The following is a 16,390-nucleotide window of genomic DNA, read 5'->3' on the forward strand; positions in this document are numbered from 1 at the left end:
AGTACATTTCCAATTCTGTTTCTGTGATTCTATGTGAAAGGGCTCTAGGAGTCTTAGTAGACCACAAGCTGAACATGGATCAACAGTGTGATGTGGCAGCTAAAAAGGCCAATGCAATTCTAGGCTGTATCAAAAGGAATATAGTGTTCAAATCGAGGGAAGTTGTCATGCCTCTCTATTCTCACCTAGAATTCTGTGTCCAGTTCTGAGCCCCATTATTCAAGAATGTTATTGACAAGCTGAAATGTGTCCAGAGGAGGGAAACCCAAATAATTAAAGATCTGGAAAACAAGCCCTATTAGGAATGGCTGAGGGAGCTGAGTGTGTTAAGTCTGTAGAAGAGAAGGTTAAGAAGATACCTAATAGTCATGTTTAAATATTTGAAAGGATGTCACATTGAGGAGGGGGCAAGTTTGCTTCCTGCTGTTCTCGAGACTAGGACACAGAGCAGTATATTCAAATATCAGGGAAAAATAATCCACCTAAACGTTAGGAAAAACTTCCTGATGGTAAGAGCTGTTCAGCAGTGGAATGTGCTGCCTCGGAGTATGGCGGAGTCTCCTTCTTTGGAGGTTTTTTGCATGACCATCTGTCGGGAGGGCTTTGATTGTGTGTTTCTGCATAGCAGAATGGGGTTGGACTGAATGGCCCTTGTGGTCCTATATCTAGCTCTATGATTGTATGCATCTAAAGGATAATAACCATTTAAAAGTTTACCAAAGTATAACCATTTTGGACATGTTTCACCTGTTTTTATGGGAAATTAGTTCAACATGAAGAATGGGGAGGAAGTGCCCTTGATTTGTGCCTTCAGGATGCTCGGAGCCTGCCTATCACTAATGAAATGCCTTTGTCTGCAGCTTTACCATTCAGGTCTCTCGGCTTTTGACGAGGTGAAGCAGCACATGAAGATGACTCAGGGAAGAGCCAATGTGTGCAGGCAAGGGAAGAAGGATACTTTTGCAGTGGAGGAGTGAGCAAACAAATAAATTGCTCGGATACTTATTTCATACAAGTAGCTGGGTTCATATTAAAGCCATTCAGAAGTGTTTGATTATCCTTTGTGTGCTTTAGTGGGCATTCTAACTATTTACAGACCAGCAAATCAAGACGCACATGCAGTCAATGACAGTTTTGTGTTAAAGCCAGTATGTGTGTGTAGATGTGTACACGTGTGGATGCACACGTGTCCTGTGTTCTGGTTTCTTAGCTGTAGAGGGATCACTGCCCTTGAATACTTATATTTTTCTGACTGTATGTCTATTAACAGTTTAGACTTTGAATGTATGACAACAACAGCACTACAGCACAACAATTTGGGGGTAGTATTCTCCATATTTATTTGTTATTTCCAAGACTAGCTGTTCCGTATGGGGTTTTAGCTGAATTTTTGCACTGATTTGTTTTATATAGTTATCTCAGAAACAACTGATAGGGGGCATGACACAATGTAAATATCTCCAAACAGGTGAAAGAAATGTCTCTGTGCATTTTTATTTTCATTTTTTTTCCTAAAATCAAACTGCTTATTGTTCCACTCCTTCTCATACATGTGTGATTAAATCAGAATTCATCAAAATAGTTACATGTTTCACTCAAAGTCTACTTAGATGTGAGCCAACATCCCGTTTCTTTCTTTGTTAAATATCTGTTCATGAGGTAGGTTAATCCAACCAAGACACTGACTTCACCAAAGTGAGTTAGCAAGGCAGGGAAGGGTGTAGGCTCAAAAGTTACAGAGACCACACAGTCTTGACCTGGAGCCAAAGAAGTGTGGGCTAAAAGTATCTATGCAGGGAGATGAATGCTTGGGGCGGAAACGATGAGAAGAATTATGGTCTTGGAGGAGAGGAGAAAAATGACAGGTTGCAAGATGGATCCCATGGAGATTCACCTGGAAGGAAAAACTTTTAGTACCTCAGTATATAGAAACCTTGTCAACAAATTTTCTGTTCTCCTGAAATCAATAAAACCAAAGCCAACCTGTATATTAAACTATTTGATTCTCAACATATCTGTTTTCTATCATCATTTAGATTCTTTAAAAATGTGATCCTTGTGATAATTTTGAGATTGAGAAATAGTATATAAGTTAACTGGCAAAGGATGCTAGGCCATTTAAATACCTAAAGCATGGCTTGAAAAAGCTCGGGGTAGAACTTCAAGGAGATAAACCAATGTCTATAAAAAGCAGCAGTTTGTTGTTTGGGCCCTATGAATCATCCACCTGCACAAGTGAGAAGAGAAAGAGTTGCTGAAGTTATAGGAAGGGATCATACAATAAGACCTGCGGCACTGTGGGAGGAAGGAGGCAGTGCTTCCTAACTAGCCTGCATGTCTCTAAGAGTGGTATACGGTTCTGATAGTCCTGCTGGTTAGGTTATCTTTATTTGGAGCCTTGGTTGCCTTCTTAAGACCTAGAGGAATTAAGACATTTGGAACAATTTTGAAAGGGAGTGTGAACTACTGACTTTCCAGGGCTGGCCCGTTATAATGTCTCCTGATCCCCAGTGCACTGCTGTGCACTCCACATTTTGCCTTCTCTGATTTTTCACACAAGTGAATTATCTGAGATTTTTAATCTCCAACCACTACTGGACAAGAAGGAGTTGGTAGGCTAAGACCCCATCTATACTGCCCTATATCCCAGGATCTGATATCAGATTATCTGCTTTAAACTGGACGAGTCTCCACTGCCAGATAACCTGGGATAAGAAGCTAATCTGGGATCAGATCCTGGGATATAGTGGCAGTGTGGAAGTGCTCTGGGACTATTTTCCCAACTCAACTGCAATGCCTTTTCTAGCATGGTTTTCTAAATGTGGTCCTTAATTTCGTCCTGAAGGTTTGACAGAACTAGATATGTACTTGGATACGTTTAAATCCAGGGCATCAATTTTGGAGGACATTTTTGAAACAAAACGTAGAGTATCAGCATTGCCAAGTTTGAATTTGCTTAGCAGCCATTCCTTTTCTCTAGGGAATCCTGATGTTTTATGCCATGAGAGGATTAGTGGAGCCCATTCATGTCGGTGGGAGATCGCTCCCACATTTCTAGGATCTTTTGCATTCTCACCAAAGCACAGGAGGAAGCCATATTGGTTTAACTGGCTAAAAATGGATAAAGCTTGCAGGATACATAAACCAAAAAACCCTCCCTTCATGATAGTTTCACTTCAAGGCCATAATATGTTGGTAAGAAGTTGAAGGTATACAATAATAGACATGCTCATAGGAAATATTTGAATATTATGACACGCCAAAATTCAGGACAATCCAGACTTGTCAAGGACGAACTGCATATTGGAGAATCACATGCAGTGGGAACCTCTAACGCAGTGGTTCTCAACCAGTGGTCCCCAGGTGTTTTGGTCTACAACTCCCAGAAATCCCAGCCAGTTTACCAGCTGTTAGGATTTCTGGGAGCTGAAGGCCAAAACGTCTGGGGACCCTAAGGTTGAGAACCCCTATTCTAAAGAAATCATCGATCTTTAGTCTAGTTTTTGTTTATTATGTTACCTGAGTTGGCATTTTGACATATTTCTCTTCCAATGAGGCAGAGAATGAAGCCATGGTTTCTTTTAGGTTTGCTGGAGGAGAAACAAATCAGAATACCAGCTTTTACTGGGTTCAGATGTCATAATAAATTACAGATCAAGAGTCTATGGCAGTGGCTCTCAACCTATGGGTCCCCAGGTGTTTGGCTTACAACTCCCAGAAATCCCAGCTAGTTTACCAGTTGTTAGGATTTCTGGGAGTTGAAGGCCAAAACATCTGGGGACCCAAAAGTTGAGAACCACTGGTCTATGACTTGTTTAACTGCTTCCACTGAAAGTAAAGGCACTCACTCAGCATGCACCAGTCTCTAAGCTGCTAGTGAAGTACAAGCCAGGCTAAATCTAGTTCTGGTGCAATGTTAATGCCTAAATGGGTTAGGTCCCAGGGTCCCCACATCCAGTTTTTAATATACAGTTTCTCTAGAGTCCATCATCACTAAGCTCAAGCCTTGAGGCTGGCAAGCATTCATAGTAATTTGTCTTCAGGCTTAAAATGTGTCAGGATTCCCCTTTATCCCTAAAGGACAGTAATGCAGTGGTTTGAGAGTTGGACTGGATTCTGTGAGACTTGGTTTTACTGCTGCTTAGCCATGGAAATCCACTGTGTGGCTTAGGGACAGTGAAGGCAATGGCAAGCCTCCTCTGAAAAAAATCTTGCTGAGGAAACCCCATGATAGGCATGCCCATGAGTCAGAAAATATTTGAAGTGGTATAATCATTGTGGGTGTGAAGGAGTGAGTGAGCTGGAACAGGCGTATGTACCCCTTGGTCCTCTAGAGCAGCGTTTCTCAAACTCTACTCCTCCAGGTGGTTTGGACTTCAGCTCCCAGAAATCCCAGCCAGTTTACAAGCAGTTAGGAATTGTGGGAGCTTAAGTTCAAAACATCAGGAAGAGCAGAATTTGAGAACCACTGCTCTAGAGGTTGCCCAGCTTTGAGGGTCTGTTGGTTAGTGCATAAATGTTAGAAATATATGTTAGAATTGGTTGCCTGAAATTACATGAGATGTAGTTTTTAATGTTACACACATAATGGATGGGGATATTCTCAGGTTGATTATATAGTCACAGAACTACATCAGCCTTTTTATCTAAAGCTTAGCTTTATATAACCTTATAGGCCACTCAACTGGTCTGACCCACTTGCTATCCACGTTCGATGGTGCTGCCCTATCTCCTTCGCCCACCGTTAAGAGCCTGGGTGTCGTTTTAGATTCGCAGCTGACAATGGAAGCTCAGGTCGCTGCTGCCAGCAAACAGGCCTTTTTCCACCTACGACAAGCGAGGCAATTGGCACCCTATCTATCTGATGAGGCTCTGGCAACAGTCATCCATGCCACAGTCACATCTAGGCTGGACTATTGCAACGCCCTGTATGTTGGGCTTCCGATGTCCACGACCCGGAAGCTCCGTATTGTTCAAAATGCGGCAGCCAGGCTACTCACAAGAACACCCATGAAATGCCACATAACACCAGTGCTGCAGCATCTGCATTGGCTTCCAACTGATTACCGTGGTCTATATAAAATGCTAGTCCTGACTTTTAAAACTCTTTACGGCCAGGGCCCATCGTACCTTAGGGACCGTCTCTCCTTCTCCCATCATCGGAGGTCGCAACGACCATCCCAACAAGATTTACTTTATGTACCGGGTCCTAGAGAAGTGCACTTGGAGAGGACCAGGCGCAGAGCTTTTTCTGTTTCTGCCCCTGCCTTGCCGCCCTATATGAGAGCCATGAGTGAGTTAGGGCCTTTTACCCTAGCACTCAAGAAATGGCTCTTTACTAGAGCTTTTAATCTATGTTAATTTTATCAGTATTTGTATGTATGTATTTTTATCCTTTACAATTTTATCTTGTAAATCGCCTAGAGCATCGTGGATGGAGGGCGATTAATAAGTAATTAAATAATGATGATGATGATGATATTTTCTTATGTGCAGTTCGTATTGCACAAAAGCACAATTAAGGCTTTTTGTTTTGTGTGATTCCTTGGAAAGACTGAACCCCCCAGATTGTTATAACTTTAGACCTTTGCTTCAGCATCTTCATAGACATTCATAGTTTTGTTCCTTTGGTATATATTTTGAGCCTTTTATGCTACAATGATGTGATTTAAAATAAAGTCCATATTCCTGAAATGAAAAAAGCACACAGTGTAGGTTTTTGCTGAAGCCAAGAAGTTTTAAAGCATTACAGTCATTTTATTTTTTGTGTGCTTATCCCAAGGTATTATGCTTTTGCGAAGTTTATTCTTTTAATTTCCCCCTAGTAACCTAGGATTGTGCAAAGCAATAACATGACTTTTGTTCCTGGGTTATAAATGTTATTTCCTAATTGGTTCTATCATAAAAACTTGCAGAAAGTTTATTAAACCTCCAAAACTTTGTTTTTGCAGGACATCTTGCAGCATATTTTGCTATAGATTTTCAATGAGTATCTCATCAAGTCTCAACCAATTCCACATAGTTTGTAGCAGCCATAAAAAAGAAGTTTCTGAAGTATAACAACTACTTTCAAAGTAAATACTGCACAATTAAACCGGAAAAAACTCTTTCAAACCAGGAACAGATTTTTTTTCAATTTTTGTTACATAATGTAATCAAACTACAATATAGGTGCACAGGGGGGGTAAAAACTGAATGGGATTCTGCTTTGGTACCATAGCAATGGACAAGGCAGTGTGGTTCTATAGATCAGTTGCTGTGGAACATGAACATTGGTTATGGAGGGTGGTGGGAAAATCCTACTTTGGTTATGTCTTGTTTATGGGTTTCTCACAACTGATTTACTACTATGTGACCAGAATTCTGAAGTAGTTATGCCTGTTGTCTAAACTTAGGCAGTAAATAGCATGTTAAATATTGATTATTGTTTTTAATGCTGTATACCTTAAGATAGTTTGGACCTATGGGGGTTTTTTTCATGTCAGGAGTGACTTGAGAAACTACAAATCGTCTCTGGTATGAGAGAATTGGCCATTTGCAAGGACGTTGCTCAGGTGACGGCCAGATATTTTGATGTTATGCCATCCTGTGGGAGGCTCCTCTCATGTCCCCACATGGAGAGCTGGAGCTGACAGGGGGAGCTCACTCCTTTCCCCAGATTCAAATTGCCAACTTTTCAGTCAGCAGTTCAGCCAGCACAAGAGTTTAACCCATTGAGCCACCGGGGGGTCCGGACTTATGGTGACCCTAAGCAACTCTATCCCAAGGGCTTTTTTTGGGCAAGTTTAATTCAGAAGAGGTTTGCCATTTTCTTCCTCTCAAGCTGAGACTAGATGTCTATATTGAGTGAGTTTCATGGCTGAATTCTGATCTTCAGAGTTGTAGTCCAGTGGTCAAACCACCACACCAAGTGGACTCTGCTTGAGTATGAATAGATCCTGCTAGTAGTACTTACTGATAGAACACTTCTTTCAACTAGGCAAATAAAAGCTAATTTCAGTTAACAGGTGTCACATATATATTTGCTTATTTATCTATTTATTTAGTTGCCAGTGACAGCTTTGGGTCACTGCTACATTTCCTTTTGAAGTCAGTTGTACAGGTCATTTAAACCAGTGCAACGTCCAAGAGAATATTGTTAGGAATGGCACTTGGGTTTAGGCTTAACAGAACAGTATTGGTCCATGGACATAGCTGTGCTTGCCAAGTGCCAGCATTTAAAAGTGCAATATTTCATTCCCTTCTCCCTGACTTTAACTTTGAAATCCTCACAGCTTGACTTGCCTCCTAGATGGAAGTAAAGCCAAAAAAATTAGAGTACTCGTTGTAATATATGCATTCATGTAAGCCACAGCTTTACTCTTGTGCTACAGAGCAGAACCATCAGAATAGTTTGCAAGGTCATACCCATTCCATTCATAATCATTATTAATTTTATTTTTGTTTTCCTTTCATTTCAGTAATTTCCTTGTCGACAGTCTGTAATTGTAAGAGCTGAGATTTAACAAAGATTTTTTTTTAAGCTGAAGAGGCTCCTCTTTTCATCTAGCAACTCAGGTTTGGCAAGCCTAATTTTGATAGGCTTTGGGAGTAATATGACACGTGGACTTTTCTTCTCTTGTACCAAGCACAACATCTGGAAAGCTTACATTAAGCCCCAAGAATATGGGGAACTGTGAATCATGTGGCAGGTGCCTCTGGCCAGTTTTAGGCAGCTCCTGCAGGATCTGTAGCATTATCTGCAGACTGGAAGAAATGTCAGGAAGAGATGAAGGGAAAGTCCACTTCCACTAGCCTAGGTACACACACCTAGATCTGTATCCAAGCCATAGGTTAGAAAAGCCTTATAGAGGTGTGCCTATCAAGAGCAAGGCAAAGTCAGGGATTCAAGCAGAGCATGAAGGAAAAATAAAAGCCTAAAATTTGAGCGTCTTATTGAATGAGGGATTTTTGTAGGCCCCAATGTGTCCTGTGGGTAATGGGAAAGCCATGTGTATTGTTGAAAGGGACGTTGTCCCCACAGAGATGAGTTATGGATGTGTATCAGACAAAAATGATTAGAACTTCTTCCTGTTCAACACTGAAAGATGCTGATCCAAAGAAAGGACATACACAACTTTGAGTATCAGGAGTATTGAAGGGGCAGTTCTGAATCAACAAAACATGGGAGAAGTTGACATCAATCATTTGAAGCATGGCTGATGTCAACTTCTGAAGGTCTTTAGAAGGACAGAGAAGGAGAGAAAAAGAGACTTTGTGAGCAAGCAGAGAATGGCTGTAGACTTCATTCCTCTTAAGGATGGCAACACTAGCTGCAGATGTAAGCTGACGTCTTCTTAGTGGGCTATGCAAGTGTAAGTCCACTTGATGGCTTCTTTTGGTTGTTGCAGAAGTTTATATTCTTTTCAACCTTTTGCAATTACTAGAGTCCACTCTCCTACTGCTAAGCATGTGTAACCCCTACCTCCCCAAGCTATCTTGTGACTAGTGGAAAATCGGCGTGGGGAGAAGCGTCTTGCTATGTCTCCATAGTCAAATATGAAATGATTATCTCATCTGTGGAGACCTGTGGCAAATTTCCATGGACCTTGGCAGATGATGTGTGCATAGCCAGATGCTTTTACAAACCCCCACTTTGTCCCAGCAATCCTGGGGTGCTGAGGAAAGACCACAGTTGACCAACACTAAGTCAGAGGGTGTTGAATGGCCATCTGAAGTGTATTGTGGATGTAGAACTACTGTACTACACTGTGCCATACAGGATGCCAGCCATAAACTGGTACAGAAGAATCAATATTTATTTTTTCTCAAGAAAATGTTGCTTAGTTTACTTAGTTTACTTAGTTATAAACATTCATTTCCAAATGAATAGTGTCCCTTTGCAATTGTAGTGGGTTGGAAAATCAAACTAGACTTTCCTAAGACTTTGAACAAGAGAAGGGTTTAGATGGGAGAAGGGGCCCCATTTGGCCCTACAGAGATTCAGGTACAACACGCTGCAATCCACAGGTGAAGGATGATCACAGCTGCATTTTAACAGCATCTGGAGGGGCGGGTATGTGTTCCTCTCTGCTTTAGATGCTAGAACCTGTGTATGTTCTTAAAGGCACATCAGTTGTTTTTCAGAAACCTTACCTGTATGGAGCTTCATAATCCTGACTGAGGAAGAAGGAGAATTAAAGAAAAGGTGCTGGCACATTTTTTCTAGCGTATTTTCTTCCTCCTGTAACCACTACATGTAGAAATAGAGAAACTATTTTCTTTTTAGAAATAAATAAAAATTATTTATTTTGTTGTAAGAGATGTAATTTCAAAAGAAACAAATACTCTGTGTTGTAAATAAATCTAGACATAGAAATATTGGTTCTCTCTACTTGTTCTGTACAAATGAGTCTTAGCTCAGAAGTGAATGGTGTGGATATGTATTGTTTTGTTCTGTTTTAAAGTAACAGAGGCACCCTCTGCTTCGTAGCTCATGTCTGTAAAATGTTTGTCAGCGATATTCATACTCTGACAATCTGAATTGTGCCTGTTGTTGACTTGTCTGTTCTTCACCAAAAAAGCCCAATAATAATAAAAGCCACCCATATTTATGTAAGTGTGCTTTCTCTGGCGTATTTTCAAAAGGCAATGTTGAAAAGAGGGGATTTGAAATGGTATTTCGCCTTTCCAAAAGTAATTCAATACAAGAAAGTTTTGATTTATGTGACACATTCACATTCCTAATCAGGGAATCTTGGTGAAACTGTGGGCCCTTCCTCAAAGCCCTATATCCCAGAATATCAAGGCAGAGAATCCCACTTTGAACTGGGTTATCTGAGTCCACAATACCATATACCCCCGTTCAAAGCAGATAATGTGGGATTTTATTCAGCTGTGTGGAAGGGGGCTATGTGTCTTTTCTTTCTCCCCTTCTTTGTAATGGAACTTTGCCTTAGCACCCACTCTATCCAAAGATGCTCCCAACACCCACTCTGTTGCCATCTGGATGCCAGGCTGAGATCCATCTGTTTTTTCAAATATTTACTTGAGGGGGTCCCAATCTTTGGTCCTCTAGCTCTTGGAAACCACTGGTTTAGTTGGATAAACATTAAATGGGTCTAACATCGGGATCTTCCACTCCAGGTAAGGCTGATGCCACTGGAGTGTGGCATGTGCGCAGAGGATATGATTGTGCACCCTGTCTTTACTCAATGAACGTTATCTTGCAATTCTCATGTGACAGTTATTTATTCCACTATCTATTAATATATTTGATAAGCCATTTTAGCTAATATACTTGGAAGTGACAAAGTATGAAGTGATGGCTAGAATCTGTTGTAAAAAATGGTAAACCAACACGAGATGCGGCTTCTTCCAAAACTCAGCAGTGGCAATGCAAACCAGATGGTGCTATACAAACAAGACAGGAGAAAAACTGAACTGGTTCCAGTGTTCCCTTAGTATCTACCTCTTTCTCACCTAGGAGGCCCTTGTGACAGTATTTTAAAACAATAGTGTGTATTATCTCTCTTGTTCCACATACTGTATATACTCGAGTATAAGCTGACCCAAATATAACCCGAGGCACCTAATTTTACCACAAAAAAACTGGGAAAACATTGACACAAGTATAAGCCAAGAGTGGTAAATTTCAGAAATAAAAATAGATACCAATAAAATTACATTAATTGAGGCATCAGTAGGTTAAATGTTTTTGAATATTTACATAAAGCTCAAATTTAAGATAAGACTGTCCAACTCTGATTGTCAAGGACAGAACGCCACAAGATAAGATATAACAAAGTTTATTGGAGTTACAGAACCAAAAATGCCCGTAAAAGACAAGGGCTAGGCAAACACTGGCCTTAAAAGTAAAAAGACACAAGAAAAACGCTCAAAAGATAAACCGGATTAAACCGGAGTTTAATCCGGGTTAAACCAAAATAGCTTACTTCAGCCTGGGACTTAAACAAACAAAAGCTGATGAACAAAAGATTCAAAGGAATGCAAAAAACTGGCAGCAGATGCTTCCCTGCTGCCAAAAGCTATGTTTGAGTAACTAAGAGGTTACTCCTCCACACAGCAAGCAATTTCCAGATACAAACACAGCATTCAAGGGCAGAAGCGGTCAGCGAAGTTCCAATCCGGTCCGAAGGTCGTAAGGCAGGTACAGACGTTTGTAGTTCACCAGGTCCAACGATAATCACAGGAAGGAGAGTCCGAGGCCGTAGTCAGTCAGTCCGTAAGTCCAGAGTAAACAGATGGCGTCCGTCAAGAAGACGACGGAGGTCCAAGCTAATAAGATTAAGCACAGGTTGCACAACAAAAGCCCACACAGTTCCTCCCGCCGTCTATGCCCAGTGTCCTTGGTAACTTACGTAGTCAGCAAACGAATCACACCCGTCTTCAGGAATTTCCCACACAGAGCCCAAGCGTTCGTCCAGATTACCTTGCCCAACGCAATTAGCCATTGCGTCCAAACCCCATTTTATGCCAGTTTACAACTCCTCATCACTATCAGCTGTTACCCTAATTCCAGGCGTTTCCTCATCACTTTCCTCATCAGAACTGAGGGAGTACTGACCTTGGGGGAAGATAAGATAAGAGCCCTCCTTCTTGTAAACAAAGCGAGGTGCAGCGGAAAGCCCCGTTGGAAGAAACCGGAAACAACGCAGAAGGGAAACCGCGCGAGAGAAAGGAGAGGGAAGGACGTGACGTGAAGAAGGGCAGAAGAAGCTCAGACGAGGGAGAGACAGAAAGGGCGGAAGCAAAAGGAAAGAACAGAAGAAACCCACAAAGGAGAGGCAGGAAACGCCAGCAAGGATTGAGAGGAGGAAAAAAAAAAAGGGAGAAAGGGAGAAGCGGAGAAGGTGAATCTCCGAAAGGTAAAGTGGAAAAAAAAAAAACTTCTGGGTAGGGAAGAAGGAGAGACTAAGGAAAGACTAAAGCTTAAATAAATAATAGAAATAGGTGTTGGGAATTCCCCAAAGGAAACGGCAAGATAGCAAAGACAAAGGTCCCCCAAGGGGAAATAGAGGAAAGTGAGAAAGACCAATAATAAAGAGATACAAAGAGATGTAAAGACACAAGTAAGCGGAGGAAGGTGAGGAAAGTATAATAGGTAACTTGGGGAACTGTATGACTAAAGTGAAACTACCAAAAAGAGAGAAGACTTATAGGGGCGGATTGACAAAATAAGCAACTATATAAGAAAGCATACATGAGTGGAAATTTTGCCTAACTAATTCTATTGATATTCAAATTAATTATTACTAGCACGAAAAGAATATTTGAAGAAAAAAAATTCAGAGAACAAGATGGCAACATTTAAATTTAAATCAGACAGAGAAATAAAAGACTCAAGAGGTGCGATTAGAAGACCATCCCTGAATGAGGAAATGAACCTGAAGGATATGATGAAAGATATGATGAGAGAGATTCAGAAAATTCAGGAGAAGCAAGACGTATACCAGAAAATTCAACAGGAACAAATGTCGGATTTTAAAAAGGAGATTAAAGAAGAATTGGGGATAATGAAGAGCGAGATTACAACATTACAACAGGAAATAAAGGATCTGAAAAATGATAAGAAAGAACTAAAGATAACTCAAGAAAAGACCCAATATAAACTAAAAGAACTAGAGAAAAAAAATGAAAAAATAAACGCAAAACAAGAAGCCATGGAGGCAAGAGAATTGGAACATCAATTAAGAATGAGAAATATACCGGAAGAGCCAGGAGAAAACATAAGAGAGAAAGTAATAGAGATACTAATGAAACTTCTGGACTGCTCCGAACAGGAGATACAAGTACAAATGGACAGAACGTACAGGATCAACACAAATTTCTCAAGAAGAAACAAAACCCCGAGAGACGTGATAGTACACCTTACAAAGAAAATTGCAAGAGATGAAATATTGAGAATAAATAACAAAAAACAGATATTCTACAAAGAGACAAAAATAGCGATATTGAAGGAAGTACCAAATACAATAATAAATAGAAGGAAAAAATATACCTTCCTGACAGAGGAATTGAAGCAACAGAAGGCGAGATACAGGTGGGAAAGAGAAGAAGGATTAATGACAACGTATAAAGGTCAAAGGTATTGGATCACAACAGAAGAAAGAGCCCGAGAATTTTACAACACAATAAGAAAGGAGAAGGATGAAGAATCTGAAAGGAAACAAAAAGAGAAGAAAAAACCAAAGAGACAACGTATAGAGTCACCCGAAAAAGATGATTTAGACATAAAAGAATGCAGACTGAACCTAAGGGGAAACATGGAGCCTACGAATTTAGGAAAAGTGGAAGAAAGACAGGTGGAAGAGGAACAAGAGGATAGAATGAGAGAAGAAGAGGAGGAAGAGGACGAGACAGAAGCAGTGGGTGATAAGGACGAAGATAAATATGAGTGAACTTAAAATTTATTCAAACAATATTAACGGACTAAATTCGGCAACAAAAAGGAATAAAGTATTTAATGAGCTAAAGAAAAAAAGATATCAAATTATTGCCCTCCAAGAGACCCACATAAACCAAAAACACGTTAAATATCTGGAGGAAAAAAAATTGGGACAATGCTTTTATGCCTCGGCATTAGAAAAAAAAAGGGGGTAGTGATGTATGTAGAAAGGAGAATACCAGCTAAATTAGCTTTTAAGGATGAGGAGGGTAGATTCATAGGAGTAAAAATAACGATTCAGGGAATAGATATATTAATATGTAACATATATGCACCTAATGGAGCAAAGTCAGCATTCACAGAAAAACTAAAAGGCAGTATTAATGATCAAGAATATGAACATTTAGTATTAATAGGAGATTTCAACGGTGTAGTAGAGGGGGAAATAGATAGGAGTAAAGTAGCGAAGAAAGGAAAAAGTAAAAATAATATAGGAAATTTACCAAAAACAATGATGAACATGATGAAGGAACTAAACATTCAGGATAGCTGGAGAATAAAACATGAAGGAGTAAGGGATTTTACTTATTTCTCGACCAGACACCAAAGCTGGTCGAGAATCGATATGGCGTGGGTGTCAAAGTCCTTAATACCAAAAATAAGAAAAACAGTGATATTGCCAAGGTTAGATTCAGACCATTGCCCATTAGAATTAGAGATATTCTACAATAAAAAAGAATGGAAGTGGAGGTTAGATGAAAATCTATTGAAGAAAGAGGAAGATATTGAAAGAATAAGGAAAGTAATACAAGAATATTTCGAGATAAATGACACAACAGAGATAGACCTATTTACATTGTGGGAAGCAAGCAAAGTAGTAGTAAGAGGGAGATTTATCCAACAAAAAGCAATTAAAAAGAAGGAAAGATTAAAAAAAATGAACAAGATAATTGAAGAAATAAAAAAGGAAGAAATTAGGTTAAAATCAAACCCAAGAAACAAGGATACCCAGAGGAACATAGAAATCTTACAAAAACAAAGGGAATATTTGATAATGGAGGAAAGGGCTAATAAACTGAAATTTATAAAGCAAGATTTCTTTCAAAACGCAAATAAACCGGGAAGATGGATGTCTAATAGAATTAGAGAAAGAAAGGAAAGTAAATATGTAACAAAAATAAAAGAAGGGGACAAAGTATATACAAAGGAGGGAGACATAAAAACCCAATTCCAAAAGTTTTACGAAACACTCTACCAAAAAGAACAAATAGACGAGGAGAAAATAATGAAATACATAGAAGAGAGAAAAGTGACCAAAATCTCAGAAAAACAAAGAGAGGAACTAAATAGGGAAATTACAGAGCAGGAGATAAAGAAGGCCATACAAAATTTGAAAACTAATAAGGCCCCAGGCCCAGATGGTGTCCTGCTCACTTCAAAGGATCAGTCTGAACGCAGATCAGAGATAGCTGCTCTCAAATCCAATCTTTATTGAAGAACACATGACTTTGGAAAAGTCAAGAATGACCCAATGTTTACATACAATCATTTTTATCACCTCTGATGCTACGTAACACCACACGTAAATATCATCATCAATTCCCACCCCCAATATCACATTACTACCATTTTCACACACTAGACCAATTATAATTGTTTATATTTTCAACCCCAAGTTCCCAGGCATATTCTATCTTCTTCTGCCAGGTGCTTCTAGGATTGTTTATGTTATGACTCCCAGTTCAGGGCTTGGTAATTCAGCCCTGTAACTGGGTTCCATGACATGGTGCCCTCCTTTTCTTCGTCCTCTTCTTCGGTTCTTCTTTCATCACAAATCTGAAACAAACCAAACAATAATTCTATGTGTCCATTTTGTCCAAAGTACCCCTATACTTTTTCAGTAAGCTACGATGGAATACAGGGTGTATTTTCCCTAAACTTTTTGGCAATGCCAACTGGAAAGTCACCTCGTTGATAACACCCTGTATTCTGAATGGTCCAATATATTTAGGGCCCAATTTTTTCGAAGGTAGCCCCAATTTGATGTTTTGGGTACTTAACCATACTAGATCTCCTTTCTCCAATTTATCGCCTTCCACCCTTTTTCTGTCTGGAAACGTTTTATACTTTTTGTGTGCTTCCTTTAATGATGCAGTCACTTGATCCCAGCATTCTAACATTTGATTTTTCCATTTCCCTACCCCTGTTTCCTCATTCTCTGTCCATTTTGGCAACTGGGGCAAAGGTTGTATTTCATACCCGTAAACTATTTCAAAGGGAGTTTTATTTGTTGCTAAATGTATAGTCGAATTAAAAGCTAGTTCTGCAAAAGCCAACCACCTAGACCAGTCATTTTGTCTCATGTTAGAATACATTCGAAGGAACTGCCCAAGTGTCTGCTGAGTACATTCCACTGCTCCGTTTGTCATGGGGTGGAAAGCAGAACTTAGACTCCTTTCTGCTCCCAGCATTTCCAAAAATTTTTCCCAAAATCTGGCTGTGAATTGAACTCCTCTGTCACTGACCACTCTACTGGGACATCCATGAAGTTTGTAAATATGATTTATGTATAATTCAGCTAGTTTCTCCGCTGATGGTAATTTCGTCAGTGGTATAAAGTGGGCCTGTTTAGAAAATAAATCTAATACTGTCCAAATATAACGATGTCCTTTGCTGACCGGCAGTTCCCCTACAAAGTCCATAGCTACACATTCCCAAGGTCTGGTAGGTTCCACTACTGTTTGTAACAATCCCATTGGCTTCCCTCCTCTCGATTTATTTCTGGCACAATCATCACATTGAACAACATGATTCTTTATATCCTTCCTCATTCCTGGCCACCAACAATGTTTTGCTATTGCCTTTGTTGTTTTTGTGATTCCCGGATGACCAGCGCTCTGGTTATTGTGAAAACGCTCCAAAATTTTAATCCTTAATATTGCTGGGATATATAGTTTCTTGTTCACGAACCAAAACCCCCTCTTCTGCTCCCCCTTTTCCGAA

At 39.9% G+C, this 16,390-nt stretch overlaps 1 protein-coding gene across 4 annotated transcripts in view; it reads left to right on the top strand.

Moving 5' to 3' along the window:
• Positions 1 to 9,598, top strand: part of slc4a8 (solute carrier family 4 member 8) — a 129,098-nt gene extending 119,500 nt beyond the window's left edge. For all 4 annotated transcript variants that reach the window (XM_062966430.1, XM_062966433.1, XM_062966432.1 and 1 more), the window contains one exon: positions 861 to 9,598. The gene's annotated coding sequence lies outside the window, so the exon portion shown is untranslated. The remainder of the gene's footprint in view (positions 1 to 860) is intronic.
• Positions 9,599 to 16,390: the final 6,792 nt, after the last annotated feature.

This window comes from Anolis carolinensis, unplaced genomic scaffold (genome assembly GCF_035594765.1).
Source record: "Anolis carolinensis isolate JA03-04 unplaced genomic scaffold, rAnoCar3.1.pri scaffold_20, whole genome shotgun sequence".
Classification (NCBI taxonomy): domain Eukaryota; kingdom Metazoa; phylum Chordata; class Lepidosauria; order Squamata; family Dactyloidae; genus Anolis; species Anolis carolinensis.